Source organism: Oncorhynchus clarkii, chromosome 1 (assembly GCF_045791955.1).
Source record: "Oncorhynchus clarkii lewisi isolate Uvic-CL-2024 chromosome 1, UVic_Ocla_1.0, whole genome shotgun sequence".
Lineage (NCBI taxonomy): Eukaryota > Metazoa > Chordata > Actinopteri > Salmoniformes > Salmonidae > Oncorhynchus > Oncorhynchus clarkii.
The window spans coordinates 6,443,649-6,463,073 of NC_092147.1; positions in this window are offsets into that span (position 1 = coordinate 6,443,649).

Below are 19,425 nucleotides of genomic sequence, written 5' to 3' on the forward strand. Positions count from 1 at the left end.
AGGTAGATCTTAGGAAAAAGAAAGATGTTTTAAATATTTTTTTTTTATTCCTGGTGAAGAGATCGGTACTGTCGTCTCATAAGAATTTGGGGGGTAATAGAAGACAACAAATTGAACTGGAAGGAGAACTCAGTGTCTACAAAAAGACCAATCCAGACGCTACTCTTTCAGGGTGTTCATATCTTTTAATGTCTGTGACAAAATGCTTCACATGTTCTACAGCAGAGTTGTGGCGAGTGTAGTGAGCTATACAATTGAGGAAAGGGAATTTTAGCCAAGGAGGACTTAAACAATCGTGACAAAATCATCAAGAAAATTTGACATAAAAAGGCTAGCAAAAACACACGACCATGGACAATGACACACACCTACCCTACAGTACTCTGACACCCACCTACTCAACAGCACTCTAATGACACCACACCTACTCCACAGCACTCTGACACCCACCTACTCAACAGCACTCTAATGACACCACACAGCACTCTGACCCACCTCCCACAGCACTCTGATACCCACCTACTCAACAGCACTATGATACCCACCTACTCCACAGCACTCTGATACCCACCTACTCCACAGCACTCTGATACCCACCTACTCCACAGCACTCTGATACCCACCTACTCCACAGCACTCTGATACCCACCTACTCCACAGTACTCTGACACCCACCTACTCAACAGCACTCTGACACCCACCTACTCAACAGCACTATGATACCCACCTACTCCACAGCACTCTGACACCCACCTACTCAACAGCACTCTAATGACACCACACCTACTCCACAGCACTCTGACACCCACCTACTCAACAGCACTATGATACCCACCTACTCCACAGCACTCTGATACCCACCTACTCCACAGCACTCTGATACCCACCTACTCCACAGCACTCTGATACCCACCTACTCAACAGCACTATGATACCCACCTACTCCACAGCACTCTGATACCCACCTACTCCACAGAACTCTGATACCCACCTACTCCACAGCACTCTGATACCCACCTACTCAACAGCACACTAATGAACCACACCTACTCCACAGAACTCTGATACCCACCTACTCCACAGCACTCTGACACCACACCTACTCAACAGCACTCTAATGACACCACACCTACTCCACAGCACTCTGACACCCACCTACTCAACAGCACTCTGATACCCACCTACTCCACAGCACTCTGACACCCACCTACTCCACAGCACTCTGATACCCACCTACTCAACAGCACTCTGTACCCACCTACTCAACAGCACTCTAATGACACCACACCTACTCCACAGCACTCTGATACCCACCTACTCAACAGCACTCTGATACCCACCTACTCCACAGCACTCTGACACCCACCTACTCCACAGCACTCTGATACCCACCTACTCAACAGCACTCTGATACCCACCTACTCAACAGCACTCTAATGACACCATGCCTACTCCACAGCACTCTGATACCCACCTACTCCACAGCACTCTGACACCCACCTACTCCACAGCACTCTGATACCCACCTACTCAACAGCACTCTGATACCCACCTACTCAACAGCACTATGATACCCACCTACTCCACAGCACTCTGATACCCACCTACTCAACAGCACTCTGATACCCACCTACTCAACAGCACTCTAATGACACCATGCCTACTCCACAGCACTCTGATACCCACCTACTCCACAGCACTCTAATGACACCATGCCTACTCCACAGCACTCAAATGACACCACACCTACTCCACAGCACTCTAATGAACCACACCAACTCCACAGCACTCTGACACCCACCTACTCAACAGCACTATGATACCCACCTACTCCACAGCACTCTGATACCCACCTACTCAACAGCACACTAATGAACCACACCTACTCCACAGCACTCTGACACCCACCTACTCAACAGCACTATGATACCCACCTACTCCACAGCACTCTGATACCCACCTACTCAACAGCACACTAATGAACCACACCTACTCCACAGCACTCTGACACCCACCTACTCAACAGCACTATGATACCCACCTACTCCACAGCACTCTGATACCCACCTACTCAACAGCACTCTAATGACACCATGCCTACTCCACAGCACTCTAATGACACCATGCCTACTCCACAGCACTCAAATGACACCACACCTACTCCACAGCACTCTAATGAACCACACCTACTCTACAGCACTCTGATACCCACCTACTAAACAGAACTCTAATGAACCACACCTACTCAACAGCACTCTAATGAACCACACCTACTCAACAGCACTATGATACCCACCTACCCCACAGAACTCTAATGAACCACACCTACTCCACAGCACTCTGACACCCACCTACTCCACAGCACTCTGACACCCACCTACTCAACAGCACTCTAATGAACCACACCTACTCCACAGCACACTGATGAACCACACCTACTCCACAGCACTCTAATGAACCACACCTACTCCACAGCACTCTTATGAACCACACCTACTCCACAGCACTCTAATGAACCACACCTACTCCACAGCACTCTGATGAACCACACCTACTCCACAGCACTCTAATGAACCACACCTACTCCACAGCACTCTAATGAACCACACCTACTCCACAGCACTCTAATGAACCACACCTACTCCACAGCACTCTGATGAACCACAGGAGCAGCTTCAGTAGCAGGTTCATCCTACCCAGATGTTCCACAGAGACGTTTAGACGGTCATATTTACCCACAGTCACGAGGCTTTTTAACGAGTGTAATTGACAAACTGTTTTAAGATTTTTTCATATTGTAAATGTTGTTGTTGCTTGTCTTCCCCCAGAGTAGGCTAGAAAACAGAACTTGAATCTGACTCTATTCTATTAGGGCTACTAACGTACAGGTGTTTTCATATGTCTCAATATGTGTTATTTTTATCATTTGTCTGTCGTCGCTACGCGTCCTTGTTTTTATTGATGACGCATCGCTGTGATAAAACAATTTCCCAAGTCAGGATGAATTAAATAATACTCTAGTCTCTGTTTTGTCCTGCAATGTAAATATGTTAGCTACATAATGACCACAGTGAAATCAAATCTGGATTTAAAAGTAATGACATTAAACCAGTTCAATGGTTGAAGCAACTCAATGAATTAGTCTTTACAAGAAACAGTCCACGCATGTTTGAAAACCTGTTGTTGTGACGTACAGCTTAGAGCTTGGCTTCTGCCGTAGTTTAACTCACACTTGAAATGACAATCTCTTCATTTCCCATAAGCAAGCTAAGAACATGTGTTCTACACTGCTTTGTGAATAAACACTGAACAGCTGTTGAAAGGCTGAAACTCCCAGACGTAGGAACAAAACCCAATTTACAAATGTTATTCCATTTTTGTAACATTTTTTTTCTGCATGCTTGACCACACGAAATGCAAAACTGAGGGTGACTCGACTGAAGTAAAGGAAGAGTGCAGACACAGAAGTAGGCAGAAACAGGAAGTAGGCAGACACAGGAAGTAGGTAGACACAGGAAGTAGGCAGACACAGGAAGTAGGCAGACACAGGAAGAGTGCAGACACAGGAAGTAGGCAGAGACAGGAAGTAGGCAGACACAGGAAGAGTGCAGACACAGGAAGTAGGCAGACACAGGAAGTAGGCAGACACAGGAAGAGTGCAGACACAGGAAGTAGGCAGAGACAGGAAGTAGGCAGACACAGGAAGATTGCAGACACAAGAAGAGTGCAGACACAGGAAGTAGGCAGACACAGGAAGTAGGCAGACACAGGAAGTAGGCAGACACAGGAAGAGTGCAGACACAGGAAGTAGGCAGACACAGGAAGTAGGCAGACACAGGAAGAGTGCAGACACAGGAAGTAGGCAGAGACAGGAAGTAGGCAGACACAGGAAGAGTGCAGACACAGGAAGTAGGCAGACGCAGGAAGAGTGCAGACACAGGAAGTAGGCAGACACAGGAAGTAGGCAGACACAGGAAGTAGGCAGACACAGGAAGAGTGCAGACACAGGAAGTAGGCAGACACAGGAAGTAGGCAGACACAGGAAGATTGCAGACACAGGAAGATTGCAGACACAGGAAGTAGGCAGACACAGGAAGTAGGCAGACACAGGAAGAGTGCAGACACAGGAAGTAGGCAGACACAGGAAGTAGGCAGACACAGGAAGATTGCAGACACAGGAAGAGTGCAGACACAGGAAGTAGGCAGACACAGGAAGAGTGCAGACACAGGAAGTAGGCAGACACAGGAAGTAGGCAGACACAGGAAGTAGGCAGACACAGGAAGATTGCAGACACAGGAAGTAGGCAGACACAGGAAGTAGGCAGACACAGGAAGTAGGCAGACACAGGAAGAGTGCAGACACAGGAAGTAGGCAGACACAGGAAGTAGGCAGACACAGGAAGAGTGCAGACACAGAGTGCTGGTGTGGACAGAGACACAGTACCTTTTTCTCCGGTCACTTTGTCTTTTAGCTTTCCAGCAGCAGTGTTACGTTTTGGGGACGTGTCTCTCGTCAAGCGTCCAAACCATTAGCTTCCTGCTGTCCCCAGTTGGGGAGAAGCTGCGGTCGGTCATCTGAATGAATGATGTGGTGTGTATTGTTGGTGGATAAAGCTCCTTCCTGGGCAGAAAGTCCATCAGGGCTCAACTTCTTAAATCATTGTCATAAACGGGATACTAACTGAACCCTCATTTCCCATGATGCACCTGTCTAACATGGCTACTCTGAGCTCCTCCTCTCGGACGGGGCTCTGTCATTTTGAGATGTGGTTCCATATAAACAAACGACTTCAGAACCCAGGGCCTCTGACTCACAGTTGTTGTTTTTTTAATGAGTGGGGGAGTGTACGCACATGCTGCTAAATCAACAGAGCTGCTCACTGACACGTTATAGATCCCTCCTGTATTTTCCAAGGTGCCTAGCTTCCTCTTTCACCCTTTATCAACTTCCTGTGTCCGCAAAGCTTTTTGTAGAGACCTTCCCAAAAGGGGAAGTGGTGAGTGGAGAGAGGGAGTGACGGACCTACACCCATGTATCAGTCCGGCAGGGACACCTAAACCATGGGAAATTGTCTGATATCAGACCTAGTCTGTGGCATACTACAGTATATACTGCTGAACACCTCTCTCACCTGGGTTACAGTACATTCTGCTGAACACCTCTCTCACCTGGGTTACAGTACATCCTGCTGAACACCTCTCTCACCTGGGTTACAGTACATCCTGCTGAACACCTCTCTCACCTGGGTTACAGTACATCCTGCTGAACACCTCTCTCACCTGGGTTACAGTACATCCTGCTGAACACCTCTCTCACCTGGGTTACAGTACATCCTGCTGAACACCTCTCTCACCTGGGTTACAGTACATCCTGCTGAACACCTCTCTCACCTGGGTTACAGTACATCCTGCTGAACACCTCTCTCACCTGGATTATTTTCACTTTATATTTAGACACGTTTTAGTTAGCTAAATTAGCTTTCTAACATGTTTTTTCTTTGTATTATCTTTTACCAGATCTAATTTGTTATATTCTCCAACGTTAACTTCACATTTCCCAAAATAAAGTGTTTCCTTTCAAATGGTATTAAGAATATGCATATCGTTGCTTCAGATCCTGAGCTTCAGGCAGTTAGATTCATTCATGTCATTTTACGTGAAAATTGAAAGTGTTTAATCCATAGGGAAACTTAAATCAGTTTTACCTCATTTCTATCAGCATGTTAAATGTGCAACCAGAAGGGAAAAAAATCCAGATCACCTTTACTCCACACAAAGCTCTCCCTCGCCCTCCATTTGGCAAATCTAACCATAATTCTATCTACCTGATTCCTGCATACAAGAAAAAATGAAAGCAGGAAGGACCAGTGACTCCGTCTATAAAAAAGTGGTCAGATGAAGCAGATGCTAAACTACAGGACTGTTTTGCTAGCACAGATTGGAATATGTTCCGCGATTCTTCTGATGGCATTGAAGAGTACACCACATCAGTCACTGGCTTCATCAATAAGTGCATTGATGACGTCATCCCCACAGTGACTGTACGTACATAACCCAACCAGAAGCCATGGATTACAGGGAACATTCGCACTGAGCTAAAGGGTAGAGCTGCCACTTTCAAGGAGTGGGACTCTATCCCGGAAGCTTATAAGAAATCCCGATGTGCCCTCTGACGAACCATCAAACAGGCAAAGTGTCAATACAGGACTAAGATCGAATTGTACCTCACCGGCTCCGATGCTCGTCGGATGTGGCAGGGCTTGCAAACTATTACAGACAACAAAGGGAAGCACAGCCGAGAGCTGCCCAGTGACATAAGCCTACCAGATGAGCTAAATAACTTAAGCCTACCAGATGAGCTAAATAACTATGCTCGCATCGAGGCAAGTAACAGTGAAACATCCATGAGAGAACCAGCTGTTTCGGACGAATGTGTCATCACGCTCTCCGCAGCCGATGTGGGTAAGACCTTTAAACAGGTCAACATTCACAAAGCATGTGTCTTCACTGACATTTTCAGCCTCTTCCTGTCTGTAATACCAACATGTTTCAAGCAGACCACCACTGTCCCTGTGCCCAAGAAAACTAAGGTAACCTGCCTAAATGACTACTGACACGTAGCACTCACGTCTGTAGCCATGAAGTGCTTTGAAAGTCTGGACATGGCTCACATCAACACCATTATCCCAGAAACCCTAGACCCACTCCAATTTGCATACCGCCCCAACATAACCACAGATGATGCAATCTCTATTGCACTCCACACTGCCCTTTCACATCTGGACAAAAGGAACACCTATGTGAGAATGCTAGTCATTGACTACAGCTTAGTGTTCAACACCATAGGGCACTCAAAGCTTATCACTAAGCTAAGGACCCTGGGACTAAACACCTCCCTCTGTAACTGGATCGTGGACTTCCTGACGGCACGCCCTCAGGTGGTAAGGGAAGGTAACAACACATCCGCCAACACTGGAGCCCCTCAGAGGTGCTTGCTCAGTCCCCTCCAGTACTCCCTGTTCACTCATGACAGCCAGGCACGACTCCAACATCATCATTAAGTTTGCCAATGACACAACTGTGGTAGGCCTGATCACCGACAACAACGAGACAGTCTATAGGGAGGAGGTCAGAGACCTGACCTTGTGGTGCAAAGACAACAACTTCTCCCTCAATGTGATCAAGACAAAGGAGATGATTGTGGACTACAGGAAAAGGAGGACCGAGCACGCCCTCATTCTCATCGACAGGGCTGTAGTGGAGCAGGTTGAGAGCTTCAAGTTCCTTGGCGTCCACATCACCAACAAACTAACATGGTCCAAGCACACCAACAGTCGTGAAGAGGGCACGACAAAACCTATTCCCCCTCAGGAGACTGAAAAGATTTGGCATGGGTCCTCAGATTCTCAAAAGGTTTGTGGAGTACAGTGGAGTGGAGGCTGCTAATGGAGGACGGCTCATAATAATGTCCGGAACAGAGCTAATGGAATGGCATAAACACATGGAAACCATGTTTTGGTGTACTTGATAACATTCTACAAATTCCGCTCCAGTAATTATCATGAGCCCGTCCTCCCCAATTAAGGAGCCTCCAACCTGCTGTGATGCAGCCACCACCGTGCTTGAAAATATGAAGAATGGTACTCAGTGATCTGTTGTGTTGGATTTGCCCCAAACACAACGCTTTGCAGTATTACTGTAGTGCCATTTAGCAAACAGGATACATCATTTTGAATATGTTTGTTCTGTACAGTTATTCTGTCACTCTTCCACGCAGGTTTGTATTGTGGAGTAACTACAATGTTGTTGATCCATCCTCAGTTTTCTCCTATCACAGCCATTAGTGAAATCCATGACCGGTTTCATTCCTCTCCGGCAACTGGGTTAGGAAGGACGCCTGTATCTTCATAGTGACTGGGTGTATTGATGCACCATCCAAAGTGTAATTAACACCTTTGCCATGCTCAAAGGGATATTCAGTGTCTGTCTTTTTTTTTTAAATGTACAAATCTACCAATAGTTGCCCTGCTTCTCTCGTCTTTGTGGTTGAATCTGTGTTTGAAATCCACTACTTTACTGCGGGACCTTACAGATTATTGTATGTGTGGGGTACAGAGATGAAGTAGTCATTCAAAAAATTATGTTAACCACTATTTTTGCACAACAGAGTGAATCCATGCAACTTATTATCTGACTTGTTAAGCAACACTTTTAATCTATGATTTATTTAGCCTTGCCTTAACAAATGGGATACTTATTGAATCAAGACATGTCAGCTCTTCATTTGCAATTAACTAGTTAACATTTCTCTAAACAAAATTCTACTGTGACATTATGGGGTATTGTGTGTAGGTCAGTGATACAACATCTCAGTTTAATCCATTTTAAATTCAGGCTGTAGCACAACACAATTTGGAAAAATTCAAGGGGTGTGAATACATTCTGAGGGCATGTTTATTTCCCAGATATATACAAATGTCTTCTCACATTATGTCAGTATCATCTGTGTTCCTTGCAGTAAGCCATTGTTACTCTCTTTTTGCCCTCAAATGACGTCATCCTTACGTTCAACGGCCAGAAAATGACACATTCACCCAAAAGTAGAAATGACAGTTAAAATGTAACCATAGACAAAACTATTGTTAAGGATTATTTAATGAAGTTTAAAGGTGCATTATTATTATTATCTGATATGGTTTTTGTGGAGACCTTTGCCTGTCCCCTTTCATTTTACTGCAATGGGCTAAATCAGATTCACACAGAGTGTTTCTTGGAAGTCTTAGACAAATCTACTTTGAAACAAAAGTCTACACCTCACACACATGGTTATGGGCTTAATAAAATGAGATACCTGTACCATGTCAGATGGAGAGTTGAAATGTATTACATTTTGAGTTTGCATCCCAATATTACCATTTATATAGCATCACAGAAGACTGAAGTATAACAAAACCGTTTCACATAGAAACTCTGGATTTTTGGTGGGTTTCTTTAAATAATGTTTATTAGTAATTACATTTTGAAAAATATAACATCCATGAGGCTGCTAGGTCATTTGACTGCAGGAAAGAGGAGGCCAATCCTCTAGGCCAATTCAGGTAAATAACAATAACTAAACTCAGCAAAAAAAGAAACATCCTCTCCCAACTGCGTTTATTTTCAGCAAACTTAACATGTGTTAATATTTGTATGCTGCATTAAGTACTGCAGTGCATCTCCTCCTCATTGACTGCACCAGATTTGCCAGTTCTTGCTGTGAAATGTTACCCCACAATTCCACCAAAGCACCTGCAAGTTCCCTTTCTGTAGGGAATGGCCCTAGCCCTCAAACTCTGATCCAACAGGTCCCAGGTGTGCTCAATGGGATTGAGATCACTGGTCATGGCAGAACACTGACATTCCTATCTTGCAGGAAATCACGCACAGAACGAGAAGTATGGCTGGTAGCATTGTCATGCTGGAGGGTCATGTCAGGATGAGCCTGCAGGAAGGGTACCACATGAGGGAGGAGGATGTCTTCCCTGTAACGCACAGCGTTGAGATTGTCTGCAATGACAAAGGGCTCAGTCCGATGATGCTGTGACACACCGCCCCAGACCATGATGGACCCTCCACCTCCAAATCTATCCCGCTCCAGAGTACAGGCTTCGGTGTAACGCTCATTCCTTCGACAATGAACGCAAATCTGACCATCACCCCCAAAACCGCGACTCGTCAGTGAAGAGCACTTTTTGGTCAGTCCTGTCTGGTTCAGCGATGGTGGGTTTCTGCCCATAGGCGATGTTGTTGCCGGTGATGTCTGGTGAGGACTTGCCTTACAACAGGCCTACAAGCCCTCAGTCCAGCCTCTCTCAGCCTATTGCGGACAGTCTGAGCACTGATGGAGTGATTGGGCATTCCTGGTGTAACTCGGGCAGTTGTTGCCATCCTGTACCTGTCCTACAGGTGTCATGTTCGGATGTACCGATCCTGTGCAGGTGTTGTTACACGTGGTCTGCCACTGCGAGGATGATCAGCTGTCCGTCCTGTCTCCCTGTAGCGCTGTCTTAGGCGTCTCACAGTACGGACATTGCAATGTATTGCCTTGGCCATATCTGCAGTCCTCATGCCTCCTTGCAGCATGCCTAAGGCACGTTCACGCAGATGAGCAGGGACCCTGGGCATCTTTCTTTTGGTGTTTTTCAGAGTATAAAGTCCTCTGAAGTGTCCAAAGTTTTCATAACTGTGACCTTAATTGCCTCCATCTGTAAGCTGTTAGTGTCTTAACGACCGTTCCACAGGTGCATGTTCATTAGTTGTTTATGGTTCATTGAACAAGCAATCGAAACAGTGTTTAAACCCTTTACAATGAAGATCTGTGATGTCAGACTGTCCAATAAAACGAAACAATTAAGAAGGGCAAAAGAGCACAGACACTGGACAGAGGAACTCGGCATTATTTAATGAAGCTGCCAGTTGAGGACTTGTGAGGCGTGTTTCTCAAACTAGACACTCTAATGTACTTGTCCTCTTGCTCAGTTGTGCACCGAGGCCTCCCACTCCTCTTTCTATTTTTGGTTAGGGCCAGTTTGCGCTGGTCTGTGAAAGGAGTAGTACACGGCATTGTACGAGATCTTCCGTAAACAGGTGGTCTGCAAGACATTGGATAGGTGCTAGTAAAGCTACTAAAGAATGCATTCAACATCACATCACTGTGGGAGTGACAGTGAGGAGGCACTGTAGTTGTGGGAAGAGGCGTACAGGAACTGCAGATGATACAAATGTTAATTAATGCCTGATGTGAACTGCCTTCCTGTCTGTCTGGCTGTATGCCGTCTGTATGGTGTCTGCTGGGAAGTAGATAGGTGGGGATGCATCATAGGGACAGGAAGGGGTTGGTTGGGGGGGGGGGGGGGGGGTAATAGAAGAGGAGATATCTCAGGTGTAGTCAAAGCAGTTCCATTGTATTTCCTCCCCGTCTGTCAGGTGTAGTGAGGTCTGGACATTGTATTTCCTCCCAGCCTGTCAGGTGTAATGAGGTCTGGACATTGTGTTTCCTCCCAGTCTGTCAGGTGTAGTGAGGTCTGGACATTGTATTTCCTCCCAGTCTATCAGGTGTAGTGAGGTCTGGACATTGTATTTCCTCCCAGTCTGTCAGTGTATTTCCTCCCAGTCTGTCAGGTGTAGTGAGGTCTGGACATTGTATTTCCTCCCAGTCTGTCAGGTGTAATGAGGTCTGGACATTGTATTTCCTCCCAGTCTATCAGGTGTAATGAGGTCTGGACATTGTATTTCCTCCCAGTCTGTCAGGTGTAGTGAGGTCTGGACATTGTATTTCCTCCCAGTCTGTCAGGTGTAGTGAGGTCTGGACATTGTATTTCCTCCCAGTCTGTCAGGTGTAATGAGGTCTGGACATTGTATTTCCTCCTGTCTGTCAGGTGTAGTGAGGTCTGGACATTGTATTTCCTCCCAGTCTGTCAGTGTATTTCCTCCCAGTCTGTCAGGTGTAATGAGGTCTGGACATTGTATTTCCTCCCAGTCTGTCAGGTGTATTGAGGTCTGGACATTGTATTTCCTCCCAGTCTGTCAGGTGTAGTGAGGTCTGGACATTGTATTTCCTCCTGTCTGTCAGGTGTAGTGAGGTCTGGACATTGTATTTCCTCCCAGTCTGTCAGTGTATTTCCTCCCAGTCTGTCAGGTGTAATGAGGTCTGGACATTGTATTTCCTCCCAGTCTGTCAGGTGTAATGAGGTCTGGACATTGTATTTCCTCCCAGTCTGTCAGGTGTAGTGAGGTCTGGACATTGTATTTCCTCCCAGTCTGTCAGGTGTAATGAGGTCTGGACATTGTATTTCCTCCTGTCTGTCAGGTGTAGTGAGGTCTGGACATTGTATTTCCTCCCAGTCTGTCAGTGTATTTCCTCCCAGTCTGTCAGGTGTAATGAGGTCTGGACATTGTATTTCCTCCCAGTCTGTCAGGTGTAATGAGGTCTGGACATTGTATTTCCTCCCAGTCTGTCAGGTGTTCAGTTTGAACGTAATGTACACAAGGCAATGTAATAAACATCTTTCTGGAAGTGATTATTCATCATATTCACTTAGAGGTAAATGTCCAAGGAAAGTGACAATATAGCAGCTTCCTGTGACTCAGTTGAAGTTGGTGGTAATTGGTAAGTGGTAAGCAACAGAAACAAAAAGTGCTTTAGAAAATATAATCCATTAAGACTTAGTTATATATTTTTTAATGATTTTAAATCTCGCTTCGTCTTCAAGCCCTTCAGCGGTAAAAGCAAGTTATTAGTTTGCTAACAGACGGGGGCCACCCATCTTCTGAGGTGGGGGCACTTTCCTGTACCTTTTCACAGGCCTAAAGTGCGAGAACTCAAACACCACAACAAGTTTAGCCTCCTCGATTAAATTAGCCACCGCATGATTGAGCCCCAATACACTACATCACTCAGTGCAGGCACAAAACAAATGCCAAAAAACCACTGGTCTCAAGTCAGACTTAAAATGGACGGATATAATTATCCATAGATATTCCCAGCACGTACCCCTTCACAAAACAGGGACCTCTTATTCCGGGGACCACTGGGAACCTGTCGACCAGGAGCAGCAACTAATAAAAACCCAAAGCCAAGAAGAAAGGAAAAAAAGGGGAAATTCATATAATAGGAGTGAAATGGCCATTGAGAGGTTACCCCAGACGGAGTGAAAGTGGCATTGTTTGGGGCTTTTCGGTGACAACAGCAGGGGTAGACTCCCAGTGATGACCCAGTTGGGTCACATGCTTCACCCGACCACAAAGTGAAAGAGGGGACCAAAGCTGGGCCATGAAAACGTCCCTACAGGTCTTTGAAGTCAAAGAAAGCCACCTCATCGATCATTAATTTAAAGGGCAAGCCACCTCATCGATCATTAATTTAAACGTTTTTTTTCCACCCTCTTTTCTCCAGGACTTTCTTTTGAATGTGTTGGTGGCTTTTGTTTATTGTCCAAATGAACCTGTTGCGTTGTACAAGCCTCCCACTTCTCTCCAGAAAGGCAAAACACCAACTTTCAGAATTCAGAACTGAATTCTTACAAGTAAAGTAACAGCATTCAGATACCAGAAGAGATCAACTTTACATTCAAATACGGTAAAATACTTGCATCATTTTGGGTGAATTTGGCAAAGTCAGGGCTATAACACATCAGGATGGCTAGCAAACAAAGCAGAATCCCATTGAGATTCAGACAACTATCACCACATACGGCTAACATTTAACACACTCTGTGCTGCTCTTTCATGATGACATCTCCATGTGCGAGCCAAGCGTTTATTTTAAGCAACAAGTTTAACATGGAATGATGTCAATCATGTCGGAAGGTGCTAGCCGAGACCAAGTCCTTTAACCTTCAGAGTGTTGCTTTAATGACGTGTTAAAAGTGATTTACAAAACCAGCCCAGAATAAAATGTACTACAGCTGCCATTCTGCTACAGTATGACAACAACCCTTAAGTAGGTTAGAGGGTAACAGTTTTGTCACGTTCTGACCTTTATTTCTTTTGTTTTGTATTTATTTAGTATGGTCAGGGCGTTGGGGTGGGAAGTCTATGTTTGTTTTTCTATGATTTGGGGATTTGTATGTTTCGGCCTAGTATGGTTCTCAATCAGAGGCAGGTGTCATTAGTTGTCTCTGATTGAGAATCATACTTAGGTAGCCTGGGTTGCACTGTTTGTTTGTGGGTGATTGTCTATGTTAGTGGCTTGTGTCAGCACAGGTCTCATTTATAGCTTCACGGTCGTTATTTGTTTATTGTTTTTGTATAGTTTGTATTCAGTGTTCAGTGCTTTCTTTTATTAAATATTCATCATGAACACATACCACGCCGCATTTTGGTCCTCCGATCCTTCTCGCCTCTCCTCTTCAGATGAAGAGGAGGACGACCGTGACTACTTTACTTAAAGCAGGAACACGAACCCCATTCTAATGTAATCATCAAGTCATAATGATCCTGACTAAACACCGGAAATGTTCAGTCAATTTTAATGGTAATACTTATTATACCTTATTATAATTTTAATGTTAAATTATATTATACCATATTATAATTTTAATGTTAATGTATATTAAACCTTATTATAATTTTAATGTTAATTTATATTACACCTTATTATAATTGTAATGTTAATTTATATTATACCTTATTATAATTGTAATGTTAATTTATATTATACCGTATTATAATTTTTATGTTAATTTATATTATACCTTATTATAATTTTAATGTTAATTTATATTATACCTTATTATAAAGACATTTTAAAAGGTTAATGCGCGTTCATAACAAGTTATAAAGCATTATAAAAGCAGGCTTTAAGTGTTACTGATAAGAGCGATGCTAGAAACATCATTCAAAACTCAAGCAGATCTCTGCCTCTTCTAAACAAGAAGAAAATACATTAAAATAGATTTAAACTTCAGCAGAGATAATCTTCATCTTAATCTCAGATTGGTGATGATTAAAACTTAATAGGTGGTTAAAAACGTCTCAAACTTAGTAAAAGAGGGCAATGACGCAAGTTCCCTTCAGATATCTCAATTGTGATGAGATTCAAATTGATGAGAAAATTGTGATGAGAAAAACAAATATTTAGTCATGTGAGGAAGTGATGCTATTAATTTAAAGGGGCAAGCAGCAGTTGAAACAATATCAAAGTGGGATCCCCGCCACTGTTTCGGTAAACAGCTGATGAATTGTAACCATGTAACCATGTAACCAACAAAATTCTAAGACGTTATAGTTTTAACCATGTTTTGAGGCTTTTTGTGTACATGTACTTTGTTTACGAACGTTGTTTACAAACAAGCTCATATTTTGGGTCCTGATTGAGTACAACAGTTGAATTAAGTTTACGAGTCAAGTTATATTCTTCAAGAATCAATGGGCACCTTCCGAAAGTATTCACAACCCTGGACCTTTTCCACATTATATCTTATCTTGATTAGATACGTGTTCAACTGTAACACTTGTCGTCTGGGGAAGGAGAGGAGGACCAAGATGCAGCGTGGTAAGTGTTCATAGTATTCTAATGAACACTGAAAACAAAACAATAAACAACCAACGAACAGTCCTGTAAGGTGCAACACAACACTAAACAGAAAATAACCACGCACAAAACACGATGGAAAACAGGCGACCTAAATATGGTTCTCAATCAGGGACAACGATTGACAGCTGCCTCTGATTGAGAACCATACCAGGCCATACACAGAAATAGAAAATCATAGACAAACTAACATAGACAACCCATCCAACTCACAGTCAGAACGCGACATCAACCCCCTGAAACAATACATGTTAGAATCACCTTTGGCAGCAAATACAGCTGTGTTTCTTTCTGGGTAAATCTGTAAGAATTTTGCACACCTGGATTGTAAAATATATGCCCATTATTCTTTTAAAACATTCTTCAAGCTCTGCCAAGTTGGTTGTTGATCATTGGTAGAAAGACATTTTCAAGTCTTGCTATAGATTTCCAAGCCAATTTAAGTCAAAACTGTAACAATACCACAATGTAACTAGGCCACAATGTCGTCTTGGTAAGAAACTCAAGTGTAGATTTGGCCAGTGTTAAGCACATTTTAACTCCTGAACTAACTTAGGCTTGCCATAACAAAGGGGTTGAATCCTTATTGACTCAATACTTTTCAGATTTTACATTTTTTATTAATGTTATACAAACAAAATTCCACCTGACATGATGTGTATAGATCATTGACACAACAACCACATTTTGAATCATTTTTAATTCAGGCTGTAACACAACAAAATGTTTAAAAAATAAAGTGGTGTGAATGCTTTCTATGGATGTAGCAACTGCAGACTGTCCCTTGTAGGCAAAAAAAAAAAATTGACTTTAATCTACACACAATACCCCATGATGACATCACAATACCCCATAATGACACAAAATAATAATGATACAAAATAATGACCTTATTCTAAAATGAATTAAATATTTTTTTTTCTCACATCAATCTACAAACAATAACTCATAATGACAAAGCAAAGACAGCTTTGTAGAAATTTTTGCAAATGTATTAAACATAAAAAACTGAAATAACACATTTACATAAGTATTCAGACCCTTTACTCATAACTTTGTTGAAGCATCCTTTGGCAGCGATTACAGCCTCATGTCTTCTTGGGTATGACGCTACAAGCTTGGCACACCTGTATTTGGGGAGTATCTCCCATTATTCTCTGCAGATCCTCTCAAGCTCTGTCAGGTTGAATGGGGAATGTCGCTGGACAGCTATTTTCAGGTCTCTCTAGAGATGTTAAATCGGGTTCAAGTCCAGGCTCTGGCTGGGCCACTCAAGGACATTCAGAGACTCTTTCCGAAGCTACTCCTGCATTGTCTTGGCTGTGTGCTTAGGGTCGCTGTTGGAAGGTGAACCTTCGCCCCCAGTCTGAGGTCCTGAGCACTCTGGAGCAGGTTTTCATCAAGGATCTCTCTGTACTTTGCTCTGTTCAGCTTTCCCTCGATCCTGACTAGTCTCCCAGTCACTGCCTATGAAAAACATCCCCACAGCATGATACTGCCACCACCATGCTTCACCGTAGGGATAGTGCCAGGTTTTCTCCAGACGTGACGCTTGGCATTCAGGCCAAAGAGTTCAATCTTGGTTTCATCAGACCAGAGAATCTTAATTTTTCATGGTCTGAGGGTCCTATAAGTGCCTTTTGGCAAACTCCAAGTTGGCTGTCATGGGCATTTTACTGAGGAGGTGTTCCGTCTGGCCACTCTACCATAAAGCCCTGATTGGTGGAGTGCTACAGAGATGGTTGTCCTTCTGGAAGGTTCTCCCATCTCCACAGAGGAACTCTGGAGCTCTGTCAAAGTGACCTTTGGGTTCTTGGTCACCTCCTGACCAAGGCACTTCTCCCCCGATTGCTCAGTTTGGCCGGGCGGCAAACTCTAGGAAGAGTCTTGGGGGTTCCAAACTTCTTCCCTTTAAGAGTGATGGAGGCCACTGTGTTCTTGGCAATCTTCAATGCTGCAGAAATGTGTTGGTACCCTACACCAGATCTGTGCCTCGACACAATCCTGTCTCAGAACTATACGGACAATTCCTTCGAACTGATGGTTTGGTTTTTGCTCTGGCATGCAACGTCAACTGTAGGATCTTATATGGACAGCTGTGTGCCTTTCCAAATCAATTGAATTTACAACAGTTGGACTCACATCAAGTTGTAGAAACATCTCTAGGATGAACAATGGAAACAGGATGCACCTCAGCTCAACTTTGAGTCTCATAGCAAAGGGTCTGAATACTCATGTAAATAAGGTATTTCAGTTTTAAAAAATGTAGACATTTGCAAACGTTTCTAAAAAGCTGTTTTCACTTTGTCATTGTGGGGTATTGTGTGCAGATTGATGAGGAAAACAATCCATGTAATCTATTTCAGAATAAGTCTGTAACGTAACGTAACATGTGGAAAAAGGGGAAGGGGTCTGAATACTTTCTGAATATACATTGATCCTTCATCAAGTCAACAAATCAGGTATTGCCGCTAGCAACATTAAGAATGTTACAACAGGGTAAATTACATCTTGGTGAAGTGCCATGTTTCACACTGTGAAGAAATGTGAGACTATAAATTACAGTCTGGCTCTTTATTCTCGGGGTCAGACCGTCTTATAGAACCTGATGCTTATCGTTTGGGCTTTGACCAAATAAATCTAAGGGACTCACAGAAAATGTATTCATCCTGCCATTGAGTAGAGCGATGGGGATATGGGGCCATGATTTAATATTTTCCATACTTCCTGTTGCTGAAACACGAACACACACTGAGAGTATCCGCCAAGAGGTATTTCCCCTTTTTAGAAAGGAGAAAGTGGCACCTACTACACACGATAGGTTAGTCGGATGCAAGAGCTTAAATTAATTTAGGATGGCTATTCTTGCAGGAACCTTTTCTCAGCCCTGTTAGGGTTCTGTCTGGGCTCCTCACAGTTAACAGTTTAGGTCATGTTATGTTATTACAAACCAGAACCCCTTATCTCTCTCTCTCTCTCTATTTCTTTCTCACTCTCTCTCTCTTCTCTTTCTCTCCCTCAACCTCTCTCTGAAGGTTGAAGGAACTTTCTTTACCTGACCCTAGCTGTAACACTGACCCTAACCCTGACCTTTCCCTCACTCCTTCTCTACCTTTGTCCCCTACTCCCCCTTCCCTCACTCCTTCTCTATCTTTGTCCCCTACTCCCTCTTCCCTCACCCCTTCTCTATCTTTGTCCCCTACTCCCCCTTCCCTCACTCCTTCTCTATCTTTGTCCCCTACTCCCCCTTCCCTCACTCCTTCTCTATCTTTGTCCCCTACTCCCCCTTCCCTCACTCCTTCTCTATCTTTCTCCCCTACTCCCCCTTCCTTCACTCCTTCTCTATCTTTGTCCCCTACTCCTCCTTCCTTCATTCCTTTGTCCTCTACTCCCCCTTCCTTCACTCCTTCTCTATCTTTGTCCCCTACCCCCCTTCCTTCACTCCTTCTCTATCTTTGTCCCCTACTCCCCCTTCCCTCACTCCTTCTCTATCTTTGTCCCCTACTCCCCCTTCCTTCACTCCTTCTCTATCTTTGTCCCCTACTCCCCCTTCCTTCACTCCTTCTCTATCTTTGTCCCCTCCTCCCCCTTCCTTCACTCCTTCTCTATCGTTGTCCCCTACTCCCCCTTCCTTCACTCCTTCTCTATCTTTGTCCCCTACCCCCCTTCCTTCACTCCTTCTCTATCTTTGTCCCCTACTCCCCCTTCCTTCACTCCTTCTCTATCTTTGTCCCCTACTCCCCCTTCCTTCACTCCTTCTCTATCTTTGTCCCCTACTCCCCCTTCCTTCACTCCTTCTCTATCTTTGTCCCCTACTCCCCCTTCCCTCACTCCTTCTCTATCTTTGTCCCCTACTCCCCCTTCATTCACTCCTTCTCTATCGTTGTCCCCTACTCCCCCTTCCTTCACTCCTTCTCTATCTTTGTCCCCTACCCCCCTTCCTTCACTCCTTCTCTATCTTTGTCCCCTACTCCCCCTTCCTTCACTCCTTCTCTATCTTTGTCCCCTACTCCCCCTTCCTTCACTCCTTCTCTATCTTTGTCCCCTACTCCCCCTTCCTTCACTCCTTCTCTATCTTTGTCCCCTACTCCCCCTTCCCTCACTCCTTCTCTATCTTTGTCCCCTACTCCCCCTTCCTTCACTCCTTCTCTATCGTTGTCCCCTACTCCCCCTTCCTTCACTCCTTCTCTATCTTTGTCCCCTACCCCCCTTCCTTCACTCCTTCTCTATCGTTGTCCCCTACTCCCCCTTCCTTCACTCCTTCTCTATCTTTGTCCCCTACCCCCCTTCCTTCACTCCTTCTCTATCTTTGTCCCCTACTCCCCCTTCCTTCACTCCTTCTCTATCTTTGT